Here is a 13,082-nt window from a genome sequence, read left to right on the forward strand (position 1 = left end):
AGGAAGGTCAATACAAGGATGGTGGAACACCGCAGCAATTTCAGATGCAAACATTCCAATACAAAAATGACCACTCATTTCTTGGAAAAAGGACATACCCCCAATGATATGCGGTGGGTGGTCCTGGAAACACAACAACCACATGCAGAAATGGAGAAGAAACTACTTGAGAAAGAACAACGCTGGGTTTTTAAACTTCGCTCTCACATAGTGGGTCTGAACGATGACATCCCCTGGGGACAATTCACTTGATATGAATGAGTCCACCCCAGAGTCATTAAGCCGTATCTGTAATGAAATAACTGAACTAAACAACTGTGGGCGTTCTTTACAGACTAACTGTGGGTGTTTCTTTACAGACCAGAGTGTACTACACCATTACCAGTCTGAGTATTACATTGGGGCTACTTAGCAGATGTTTCTCTTCAATAAAAACAACCAATAACCTACCCTTGGGAATGAGTTAAAAGGACACCAAAAATATAAGGGGCCACCTGAACGCTAATATCCGGATCACCGACCTCAAAATATGATATGTAAATAATTTTGGTAAAATACGGCATTGTGTCTGATAATATAGAATAGATGATAATACAAGTTCTAAATTAATTTCTGGACATACAATTTCCCCGTAAACATAACTATTGCCCCTTTGAAGTAACAAAACAGCACTCCATACTCCTAAGATGGCCGCCACCCGCGATTGCTCAGGGCGATCCACACGCACCAGCTGTTTATCGAGCATGGGCGCGAATGCGGAAGTAACCGGGAACTTCTTTAAAAACAAACTCAGCCCCCGGTCGAGTAACATTCAGACCCGAGGGCCACAAGTAGGTGCCTATAAGAGGGAGGTATCCTCAAAGCAAGTAAGTGAAAATCGGACTAACGAAGGGTGTTAACCCTTACATCTAACGGGTCTAATTACCATCGCTAAGCAAAAACAACCCTGTGGTTGCTATTTACGATATCCCATTTCTCCTACCTTTCTTAGATTTGCTGGGATACTGAACCCCTCCGAGTTCATGGGGCACAGTTAGGTCCTATGACAAGTATGTAAAAGCATGTATGAGAGTGTGTGATAGATGAATGTCTGGGTGTGTCACAGCAAGGTGTTTTATCACGTTTTGATGCATGAGAACTATCACATTTTGTGCATGAAAACGATCACGTTTTTTACATGAAAAAACGTCCGTCAAGGACCACGGGAACTGTAATATCGTTTTCCAATGCAATCCTACAGTATGGTCTATGTGTGTTATGTTTCGGGGTCACCTACCCCTTGAATTTTCAAGTTGTCTTTTATTTTACAGGAACCACGTGTTTGGATTAAATACGTAGGTATTACGGCATGCACTAATTATAGTTTGCTGCAATTTAATTATCTTATTAAAAATAACTCATCACAGAGCTAAGGAGTGGCGAACACAGGGCTGGTCCCTGTGTAGTTCCGAAGAAGTGCTTGGGGTATGCACGAAACATGTTGACGATAGGAGTTGATAGGTACACCTTGACACATTACGTTTAGGGCGCCCTATCTTTCCACCCCGTTTTTAATACTACCACCTAGAGGCAAGAATAAAGTTTATTGTAAACCTACTGGGCAGGTATTTTTAAATACATCACGTAGTCCACTCCACAATTACATATGCACCACACATAGTCTTCTAAAAGTGCTCCTACGTAACTCGCAAGTCGTAGCACGCCCCAGCCCGTAGAGGACTGGGATGGCCCCAATGATGAAGCATGTCACCATGGGGCAACCCTGGTGAGTGAGGGGACACCTATAAAAGGAGCAATTTCTCCTTTTCTGCCTAGTAGAAATTTTCCATGACCGACCCCATTGAGTGTTGTGTATGGTTTATAGTAACTAGCAAGGCTCTCAGGAATCTGGTAACAGAGACCATTTGTTGATTATAGTTTTTGGAGGGTGAGCCTTAGCTATTGTTTTCCCTCTAACTCCCTCTCTCTAGTTTTGACACTTTGAATTCACATCTGGCTCGAGAGGGACGGGTATCCTAGTAAAGAAATCCTCACCGTTTATAATACTACAAAGCAAGGTAGATGACCAGGGACGTTTCGCAGCAGTACAGGGACAGTGGGAAGGCCGACTTCTGAATATAGTATCAGTATACATACCTCCAGCGGTCCAGTCAGTAGCATTGCCTGCACTAGGTGAGTCTATTTTAGCACTACCCGAAGGGGATCTTGTTATAGGGGGCGATTTCAATACAACGATAGATGCAACAGTGGACAGATTCCCTGTTCGGCCGCATCCATCCGGACCCTCCCGGTTCCAGGGCTTCCTAGAAGCAATGGGACTGATAGATGTTTGGAGACACATGCACCCTGCTACAAATCAGTACACATATCACTCCGCGGTACACAATAGTTTATCACGGATAGATTATTTTTTGATGTTGGGGAATCGACTACAACATTTAGAGACTATAGACATAAAGCCCAGGGGCATTTCGGATCACTCCCCAGTAATGTTGACTCTATCTTGCTGGGAGAAATCTCGTAAGAGGATATATCCCTTTTACACTAATTATCTTAAGATTCCCAGTATTAGAAAAGAACTTAAGACAACTACTGTACACTACTTTGAGGAAAACACAACATCAGTGGAGTCGCCCTCGATACTTTGGGAGGCATACAAGACAGTACTCCGGGGTCAAGCTATAGCCTCCATCACTGGGTATAAACGCTCACAATAGCAAGAACTGTCGGAGTTGGAGCTGACCTTACACGCAGCAAACATAGCACACATGGCAGATCCCTCACCAGACACGGCGCATGCCCTAAAGATATATCAGCAACAATATAGGGACCACCTACGACACCAGACGGTTGACAATATTACGGCAACAGCACATAAAATATACGATGTGGGGGACAAAGCAGGGAAAATGTTGGCTTGGTTAGATAAAAAAGGGGGAAATACTAGAGGAATACAACAGCTATACACGAAGGAAGGGATACTTCAGACGCATCCTGAGGAGATAGTACACACACTGGCAGAATACTTTCGGGAAGTTTACACTTCAGACCGAGAGGTGTAGGAAATAGCAGCACTAGACGCACTCAGCCATATAGAAACCCGGACACTTACGCCGAAGCAGTCACGGAACTAGAGGCAGACCTCCCGACTGATGAACTACAGTTGGCAATAGGAGCGGTGCAATCCGGAAAAGCCCTGGGCCCCAATAGGATCCCCATAGAATGGTACAAGCTCATGTCTGACACAATAAGTACACCACTGTTGGCAATGTATAATGAAAGTTTGGTGATTACAGAACTCCCATTAGATCAACGTACCGCGACAATCGTGGCGATTCCAAAACCCGGTAAGCCCCGACGGACTGTACCTCATATCGCCCGATATCACTGTTAAATGCGGAAGCCAAAATCTTAGCGAAACTATTTGCTAACAGATTGATGTCCCACCTCCCACAGTTTATTCACCCGGACCAACGGGTTTCATGCCAAATAGGAACACTGCCCTCAATCTAAGGCGCGTACACGGGGTGTTGGCTCGAGCATCGTCATTGTTGGAGCCGGCGGTGATACTGTCACTAGATGCAAAAGTGGCATTCGACATGGTGGAATGGCAATATCTCTTTGCAGTCCTGTCACATATGGGGTTTGGCCCTAAATTTAGAGCCTGGATACGACTCCTATATGCTAACCCAGTGGCTCAGGTGACGGCTAACGGCCACATATCGCATACAATACGACTGGCAAGAGGGGCACGTCAGGGATGTCCCCTGTCACCCTTACTGTTTGCACTGGTACTGGAACCGCTGGCGACATTAATTAGGGCAACCCCGCTGCTGAAGGGAATTAGCTGAAGGAGGGATGGGAGGATCGCCTCTCGCTCTATGCCGACGACATGTTGGTATATCTGATGGACCCAGAGCGCAGCATACCGGAACTTCTTGCAATCTGTAATACCTATGGGAAAACATTGGGGTACACAATAAACTGGTCTAAATCACTACTATACATTTTGAAGGGAACGGAACCCTCACTCCCTACTGACTGCCCGCTTGTACTGGCAGAAAGCTCCTTTAAATATTTAGGTATTCACGTCACCAGGGACACGACAGACTTCTTTGAAAAAAATCTGATACCGCCTCTGGAACGCCTGAGACACGATGTTAACCACTGGGCATCTTTGCCCCTGACGCTGCTGGGAAGAGCAGCACTATACAAAATGATCGCCCTGCCGAGATTTCTTTACGCACTTGACAACACACCCTACCCGGTTCGACCACGATATTTTAAACAGGTAGCAGCAAAGGTTTCGACCCTACTATGGGGTAAGCGCCCGGCACGCATAGCTCAAATCAAACTGAGCAGGAGCTGGTATGATGGAGGGATTGCGCTGCTGAATCTACAACTGTATTACTGGGCGGCACAGCTTAAAACCCTCAATCAGTGGCTTCATGCACCCCAAGATTACCCAGCATATAGGCCGGACAGGGCGTAAATGGGCACAAACAACATGCTAGCGGTGCTATACAACAGAGGTCTAGCCGCGAAATTGATAGGACCCACTAAACACTTGGTCACATTATGGTACATGGCACAAGCGAGCCTGGGTTGGAAAGGGGTTATAACTAAGCTCACCCCACTATGGGACACCAAGGCGCTAGGTCAACTGAGAAGTAGTAAGGGCTTCACACAATGGGACAACATTGGAATCTCCACGGTGGGGGACCTGTGGGACAAGGGAACAGTGATTCCTTTCGCTCAACTTTGACAACAATACGAACTGGGCCCGACTGAAACATATAGGTATGTGCAAATTAGACACGCTTTATTAACTGCACTCCCGGCAGATACTGACGTCCCAGAAGCCTCCCCGTTGGAGGATCGACTACTCACTGACTATATGCAGCACAGTGCCACTTCACTCACATACCGTAAGCTGCTTAACAACTTACCAGACCCTACACTTAAGCTACGAGAGAAGTGGGTGGAGGAAGTGGGAGACATGGATGATACAGAATGGCTGGAGGCCCTGGCATCCCCTAAGGAAGTGGGTATTTCAGCCAAGTTTAGACTGGTGCAGCTTAAAATCCTACATCGTATATATTACACCAGAACCACCTTGTATAAGTTACAACGGGCGCAACCTCCTTTCTGTCTCCGCGGCTGCGGGCAAGAAGGTACCCTTTTTCACACCTTATGGGAATGTCCAGCAATAGCTGAATATTGGCGGCAGGTGATGCGCACCATATCACAAACACTAGAAATATCCCTTCTTCCTGAACGTATTCTGAATATATGGGACCCCAATGATCTCACTCGCCACGGACAGACCTGGGGAACGATAGGCATTATGATTGCAAAGAGGGATATTGCGCAGAAATGGGGTGCGGCAGATCTGTCCACGTTGACAACGTGGTGTAAAAACGTAGACCTGGTGATGATTACAGAACGCACAGTATACGCAAGCAGGGGGAGCCCGCGTAAGTGGAATAAAATCTGGACTCTGGAATGTTTTTCGAGAGGAAATATCCGAGCCGCTACCGGAGGAGGACATTAACAGTTCAGATAACGAGGAAGATGGGGACTAAGATAGGGTACATGAGTAGAACTGTAAAATGACGGGGAACGTGCTGTATTACTGCCTCTATAGGAAATGTATATTTGATCCTACGTGTTAAGTGATTGTAACATCAATGTATGATTAATGACATAACAGCCAATGTGATTGTTTGATTCAATAAAAACTTTTAATAATAAAAAAAAAAAGTAATTGCAAATAGGTTATCACTTCTGATGGAAGGGCTGGTCCTCCAGGATCAGTCAGGCTTCATACCTGACAGAGCCACCCCCATAAGTTTCCGTACCACGTTTGCGCTACTACACAATATAGACCCTGAGATTTCAGCAGTGTGGATGTTTTTAGATGCCACAGAGGTCTTTGATTCCCTTGAGTAGGGTTATATGTTTACAATACTGGGTAAGATAGATCTCCCTTAGCCATTCCTGGCATGGATAAAGCTACTGTACTCCAAACCAGAGGCCGCTATACTGATTAATGGCCTATACTCTCCCCCGATCCCCATCAAAAGAGGCACTCGACAGGGGTGTCCTCTCTCTCCGTTGCTTTTCGCCCTTGACATTGAGCAATGTTATGGCAACATAATAGACAATATGCCATACAATACCCCTCAGATCAGATATTAGTGTCATTATATGCTGATGACATCACACTCTAATTGCGAAACCCACACATCAGTCTTAATCCCATACTACGAGAGTTCATCAAATTTGGGGACCTTTTTGGGATAAGCATTAATGAGGCACATCACAAATCTTCCCTCTTACGCCCAACACTGCACAATTTCCCCTGGAATTCCCTAAGAAATGGTGCGAGTCGGAGATAAAATACTTAGGCAAAGTGATTACTAGGAATAAAGAGGAAACACTGCGCATAAATGATGGCACAGCTTTTGAAGCGATTACTAATTGGGTGGCACGATGGGTAACACTACCCATGTCACTCAGTGGCAGGGTGGCATTGATGAAGATTATCATATTACCCAAATTACTGTACCTATTTATAAAGATACCCTATTATCCGGGCGCCCTTTTTTCCACACCCTTCCCTCACTACTTATCAGACAAGCATGGGGCGGGAAGCAGCCTCGAGTGGGGTGGCGAACCATGACACAACCATTCTCTAGAGGAGGGTTTGAGGCCCAAGACATGGAGATGTATTACCTCAGTGCACAAGGTCATTATGCGGTATACTGGTTGGACCCGGCACCACCATGCCGCAACTGGCTATAGAACAGGGACACATGGCGCCCACGCCTCCAGCCTCATTCTTGGGAAAGTGCATCCCTAAAGAGACTCGCCCACCACACGGTCACTTGCACCAACAGGGCAAGGGAGAGCATAGCTAGACTAGTGCGTAATCCCACGCTGTACTCCCCGCTGAGACACCTACCATGCTTTTCAACATTTCCGGTTACGCAAGAGGCCATATGCTGTGAAATACTCCACAAAAGAAACCTCCACACCTGGGGTAATCTATACCATGAGGGCTCATTCAGGAGTCGGCAAGAGCTTCTGACAGGTGATACTGTTCCTCTGTTGGAAGTATTCATATACTTGCGCTTGCGACACAAGGTCAGGGCCAATATCCCAGGGTTCAATACAGGAGCCACACTCACTGGAGATGCAACATACTATACTCAAAATTACAGGGCCTGCACACGCGGGGCAGATTTACAACTTCTGGCGCATCTCTGCTAATCAACAGGGATGTGCCAGAACAGTTGCGAAAGCCAAACCACCCGCACGCCACCACTGATGCGCCACAACTACAATGCGGCGCACCGTGGCGCACGGATGGGCAGATGCATGTTGCATCTCCCCAGTGGAAAGGCGGCGCATTGCTGGAGTCGCGTCGCAAGTGCGGCGCAGCTCCAGCAATGCTCGGGGTGCCCCTATGCCTAACATGCTGCGTCAATCCTTACGCCTGCTTCAAGCAGGTGCAGGGTTTTGACGCAGCATGGCCGTAAAAGTGACTGAGGGAAATCTTGTATATTTCACTCAGCCACTTTTCCGAGGTGTTCCTACGCCGGAACGCACCCCCCTTTGCTGGAACGCTCACATGTGGCACAGGGCTTTACAACGTGACGCATCTCCCAGATGCGTCACGTTGGAAATACCCCGCAGCATGGCGCTGGCTTTGCGCCGACGCATCACAAAAGTGACGCAACGGCGGCGCAAATCTGGCGTACGGGGCTTGTAAATCTGCCCCTCGGTGTCTAGCATCTACCGCACAGCGCTACTAGCGCAACCACAGCTGAAACAAGAGGCATGGGACCAGGACTTGCACCACTGACGGATAAGCAATGGACATACTGCTACACACAGACGGAAGCCTTTACGGCAAACAGCCGATTGTGAACCGTACACTCTAAATTCTTGCATAGAACCTACTACACACACCTGCACGATTATGCAAATACAAGCTGAGGAATGATGACCGATGTGAGATGCCGGGTGGAGGCTGGGGATTTCATGCACCGGGCATGGCAATGCAGTGAGGTCAATGGGTATTGGCAGGAAGTGGGTACCGCGCTATCAGTGATGGTTGGCGTCCCTCTTCCAGTGTCCCCTATGCTCTCACTTCTGGGCTATATAGCTGACATACAGATGCCACACAAAAAGTTCCTTGCATTGGGCTTTTTGTTAGCCAAGCACATGGTGGCGTACAGGTCAGGCCCCTAAATTTAAGGACTGCATTACAGACTTTATCTACTGCAAAGATCAATTGTTGAACTATGTGGAGCTGCTGCCTTCTTCATCCCGTCCCAGAGAAATCTGGGAACCCCTGCTGGAGTATTTGAGGGAACATTCAAACTAAAACCCTGCCCTCTGGCCAGGGCGATCAGACTGGATGCCTTGAGCAGGGACCTTTGGGGTGGAATAACACACACTGCCATACATATACGGTAGGTTAACAACGATCAATATACCAGAGGGGTGACACTGTGGCTGTTTACCTCATGTAATGCTTGTATTTACTGCGCTTCCCCAATTGTAAAGCGCTAGTAAGTGGCTATACCTTGATATTGATATTAATCGTCTGCTTGACATTCAGATGCACATGGATCTGTTGGCAATGTTGCGTATCTATATGCTAGCCTATTATATGCCTTGATGTATGTAAGCTGTAAAATTAAATAAAAAAATATATATATTCATGAGGTAGGTCTCACTTTGCGACCCCGCACTCACAGGGATAGTGGCCTGCTGGGGTTAGCAGACCACCATGTTTGTGATTTCTTTTTAAATAAAGAAATATTTTTTTTGTTAATCAGCCTGTTTTCCTAATAAGGAAAATGGGAACATTTTCAAAATAAAAAATGAAAAGCTACCTATATATTTTTTTTAAGAGTAGGCAGTCGTGTATGGTACCACTTCCTGCTCTTAAAAGATGTTGGCACCCATATTCACAAAGGGGAAGTTGGTGGTAAATGCAAATTCTTTGTGACCGTATTCCAGTTCGGAAAACAGGGATAACCCTCATAATGACGAGGCGTTGAGGGCTCATGGCATTGAAGGCATGTTCGACCTGGATGATATTTATCACCCAGTTTGGCAGATTGTATCTAATGCCCTAGAGGGGTCTAGTGTGTGGTCACTAGAATTAGGGAACACTTGGACAAGGAGGTTAGAAGCCGTTTTAGGGTGAATTACCTTACACATGCCACAATGGAAAGGTCACCCTGACACCCGAGATTGATGGCGAAATGGCCACTTTTTTACCAAACTTGTGGAGGAGCAAAAGAAGGAGATAGATCACTCCTGGAAGGCCTGCCAAGATAGTGTATTGGACATTCTAGGTCCTTTAACTAAAATACTGGCTAAGGCTCAAGAGGCAAAGACACCTGAGGTTTTGCCAGCCCGGGCCAGAGATGGGTAATGCAAATCCTGCTCTCTCGCTTAAGAGAAGACACTCCTCATTAAAATTAATAAAGTTAGGGGAGCTAGCCAACTCAGAGGTGGAATTTGTGGCCATCAGGGGCCTCTCTGGGAACACAAAAAGTGGGAGGCTGTCTGAGTCTATTCCTACATGTTTGATGGAAGGTGACTGGGGACACTTGGGTGTTGCAAATCATTTCAGGTTTCCATATTGAGTTCTATGGGACCCTGGTCTAGGTCCGTCGGTCTCTTCTATAGTCCATTTAGTGGCAGGCAGTACTCTCATCTCCCAGGAAGTAGGTTTTCTCCTAGACAAAGAGGCTACTGCTCCTACAACTCTGCACCCCTGGGGTTCCTCAGCAATTTCTTTCTGGTCAAAAACAAAGACCAGAAAATGCGACAAGTGATCAATTTACTAGAGTTCAACCAAAGGTGGGTGTACTGCTGTTTCAAGATGGAGGGCCTCCATATTTTGCAGGATATTATTCTTCTAAATGATTTGATGAGGGGGGTACCTCAAGGACTTATTTCTTCACCATCTCAATCTTTCCCACTTACCGCAGGTTCTTGCAATTTGGCTAAGACAATCAGGTTTCCGAGTTCATAGCCTTCCTTTCAGGCTCTCATTGGCACCTTAGTGCTTCATCAAGCTCATGCTACTTGTGGTAGAGCATCTCTGTTTAAGGGGCATCAGATTGATCATTTACCTGGACATCTTCAGCTTCCCCGCTACTTCAGCTAGAGGCCAGATCCTGAAGCACTGGTGACAGATGCTTTCCTGGAAGCCTGGAGTCGGGTCTGGGGGTACCTGTTCCCGCCCTTTTCGATGATAACCAGGGTCTCGACAGAGGCCTGGTGCCAGATACTATCTTTGGTTCTGATGACTTTGAATTGGAGATCTCGGGCATGACTTACAGTTTTTCCAGAACTTTCTATAAATTCTCCAATCCGTCTTTGTCTCTGGGGACCTCCCGCAAAAGGATTCAGAGGTCATCTGGAAAGCATGGGTGGATTCCACTACTAAACAGTGTGGCTGTGCTTGGCGCAGAAGGGCCAGTTGGTTCCAGGGAAGAAATCTGGATCCAATAGGGATAGATTTAGTGCATGTCTTGAATTTGAGTCAAAGCTCTCTCAAAAGGGGCTCGCCAACCATAACATTAATACACTCATATCAGCAAACTTATCTGGCCATGAACCCTGGCATGGGGTCCTGGTGGTGAAGTAATTGAGAGTGGTACACCTCTCCAAACCCCCACAGTGTCGATCCTCTTGGTTATGGGACATTTTATTTATTTGATATAAGTTTTATAGAGCTAGCTAGACCTAAAGGTGTCAGAACGCTTTACATGATCGGGATAGAATACAGTAACGCAGTCATGCTATGAACATATGAGGCGAGAGTTCAATAGACAATGGAACCCATCAAAGGTCTAGTAGAGTGACCAACACAAGAGACATAATTCGAGAGGATCTAAAAGTCAGAGAAGCAAAAAAAGAGAACCGCCGCTTCAGACAGAGGGTCTAGGTCTGATCAAGCGATACTTTACTAAGATCCGTAAACTAGGAGTTAACGTATTTGTTGAGGAGGAGGAGTTTCAGGTTTCTCTTGAAGCAAGGGAAGGAAGGGTTGCATCTAAGGTCACATGGTAGGGAGTTCCTTATGCTTGGAGCATTTCCAGAAAAAGAGTAAAACTTGGTTGCTTTCTTTTTTAGAATGGGAGGTAGGAGCATTGGAGCTTCTCAATGCTCTAGTAGACACTGGTTTTGACAGCTTGTTCTCTAAGTAGTTTGGTGAATGAGAGTGAAGGGCTTTGTGGATGACACATGCAGTCTTGTAGGCGTATCTTCCTTCAATGGGAAGCCAGTTGAGGCTCTAGAGTGTAGGAGTGATGTGTTCAAACCGTTTAACGTCTGCAATGAGCCGGGCTGCTGATCTCAGGGGGGCGAGGTGAGTTTTAGGCATCCCACTGTGAATGGCATTACCGTAGTCTAGTTTAGAGAGGACCAAAGATTGCACCACATTCTTGAAATCATTGGCGGGAATAAACAGTATAGGTTTCCTGAGGTTTTTGAGTGTGTACTGCGCTCCTTTTGCTGTATTCTTGATGTGCTCTCTCATTGACATGTTGTTGTCCAGGATAAAGCCAAGAGATTTTGCAGAGTTGGATAAAGTAAGAGAGCACTTTAAAGCATTTAGGTTGATGAGCCATTCTAGTATTGGACGGTGGTTACTTTTGGGGGAAAAAATTATTAATTCTGTTTTGATGGGGTTTAGCTTTAAGTGATTAGCATAAAATCAGGATTGTAACTTGTTTAGTGTGTCATTGAGATGTTGAATGTCACTGGGTGATTTGATTTTGTGGTAAAGTTGGGTGTCATCAGCATATAGGTGGTATTTGATCCCTGCCTGTTTCAAAATGACCAATAAGGGTTTCATTAAGAGATTAAAAAGGGAGGGGGATAGAATTGAGCCCTGAGGCACGCAAAGATTGATCCGAATGGGTTTAGACAGACAAGAGTTGATTTTGATTTGTTGCGAGCGGTGTTGAAGGTAGGAAGAGAACCATTTTAGTACACTGCCATTCAAACCGAAACACAACTTCAAAGAGTCAAGTAGAGCTGGGGGACTAACCATATTGAACGTCGACGATAGGTCAAGTATGATAAATAGGCAGGTGTCAGTCTCGTCTAAGGCTCTGTGGATGTCATCAGATATGTTCAGCATGGCCATTTCAGTACTAAAGCCTTTCCTAAACCCTGATTGGAAAGTGTCAAGGAGGGAGAATTTTCGTATATGATGATTAAGTTGCTGTAAGACACATTTTTCCAAAGTCTTGACTAGGAATGGGAGGTTGGAGACAGATCTGAGGTTGTTGAGATCGTTGGGGTCAGCCCTGGTATTTTTTGGGAATGGGTGTGATTTGTCCTAGTTGAAGAGAGATCGGCACACACCGCGTGGTGAGGAAAGGGTTGATGATGACAGTCCAGAATGGGGCAATGATGTGGTTGAGATTTTTCACCATCGTGGAGGGGATCCTTGGTGTGGGCCGTTGGTTTTAGATTCATGATTATATTGGAGAGTTCCTTTTCAGTCAAGGGTTTGAAGTACGACCAGTTGGCGTTGTTTTTCAGTTTGTCAAGATTCAGGAAGTTATTGGTTCTTTTCGTGGTTGTTTGGTCGGCAATGGGCTCTGGAGGCGGACCAGCTGCAAGGGGAGGGGGGATGGTGAAGGTGGGAAGGACAGAGGGACCAGAGGAGACTTGCAAGAAGGATTGCTAATTTTTTGCGACTTTGTCAGTGAAAAAGCTAGTGATTTCTTTACATCGTTCGTTTGTGGCAATTATAGCAAGAAAGGGTGCTGATGTAATCTGTTGTTTAACAATGTGTAAGAGCTCCCTAGGTCTGTTTTTCCACAGTCCAGTTAATTGCGGAAGAAGAAGGCTTTTTCTTTAAAGATGTGTTTTTTATATGACTGTGTTGTAGTAGTGCTAGGTGATAAGTTGAGGGGTTTTGTCCCCAAGACCTTTCTGCTTGTCTGAGTTTTCTTCTTTTGCTGTTGAGATTGGAATTAAACCAAGCTTTTGAAGGTCTTAATTGTTTTAGTTTAGGCGGGGCCACTTGGTCG

The sequence above is a fragment of the Lissotriton vulgaris genome, chromosome 2_1 (assembly GCF_964263255.1).
Source record: "Lissotriton vulgaris chromosome 2_1, aLisVul1.2, whole genome shotgun sequence".
NCBI classification, from domain to species: Eukaryota; Metazoa; Chordata; class Amphibia; order Caudata; family Salamandridae; genus Lissotriton; species Lissotriton vulgaris.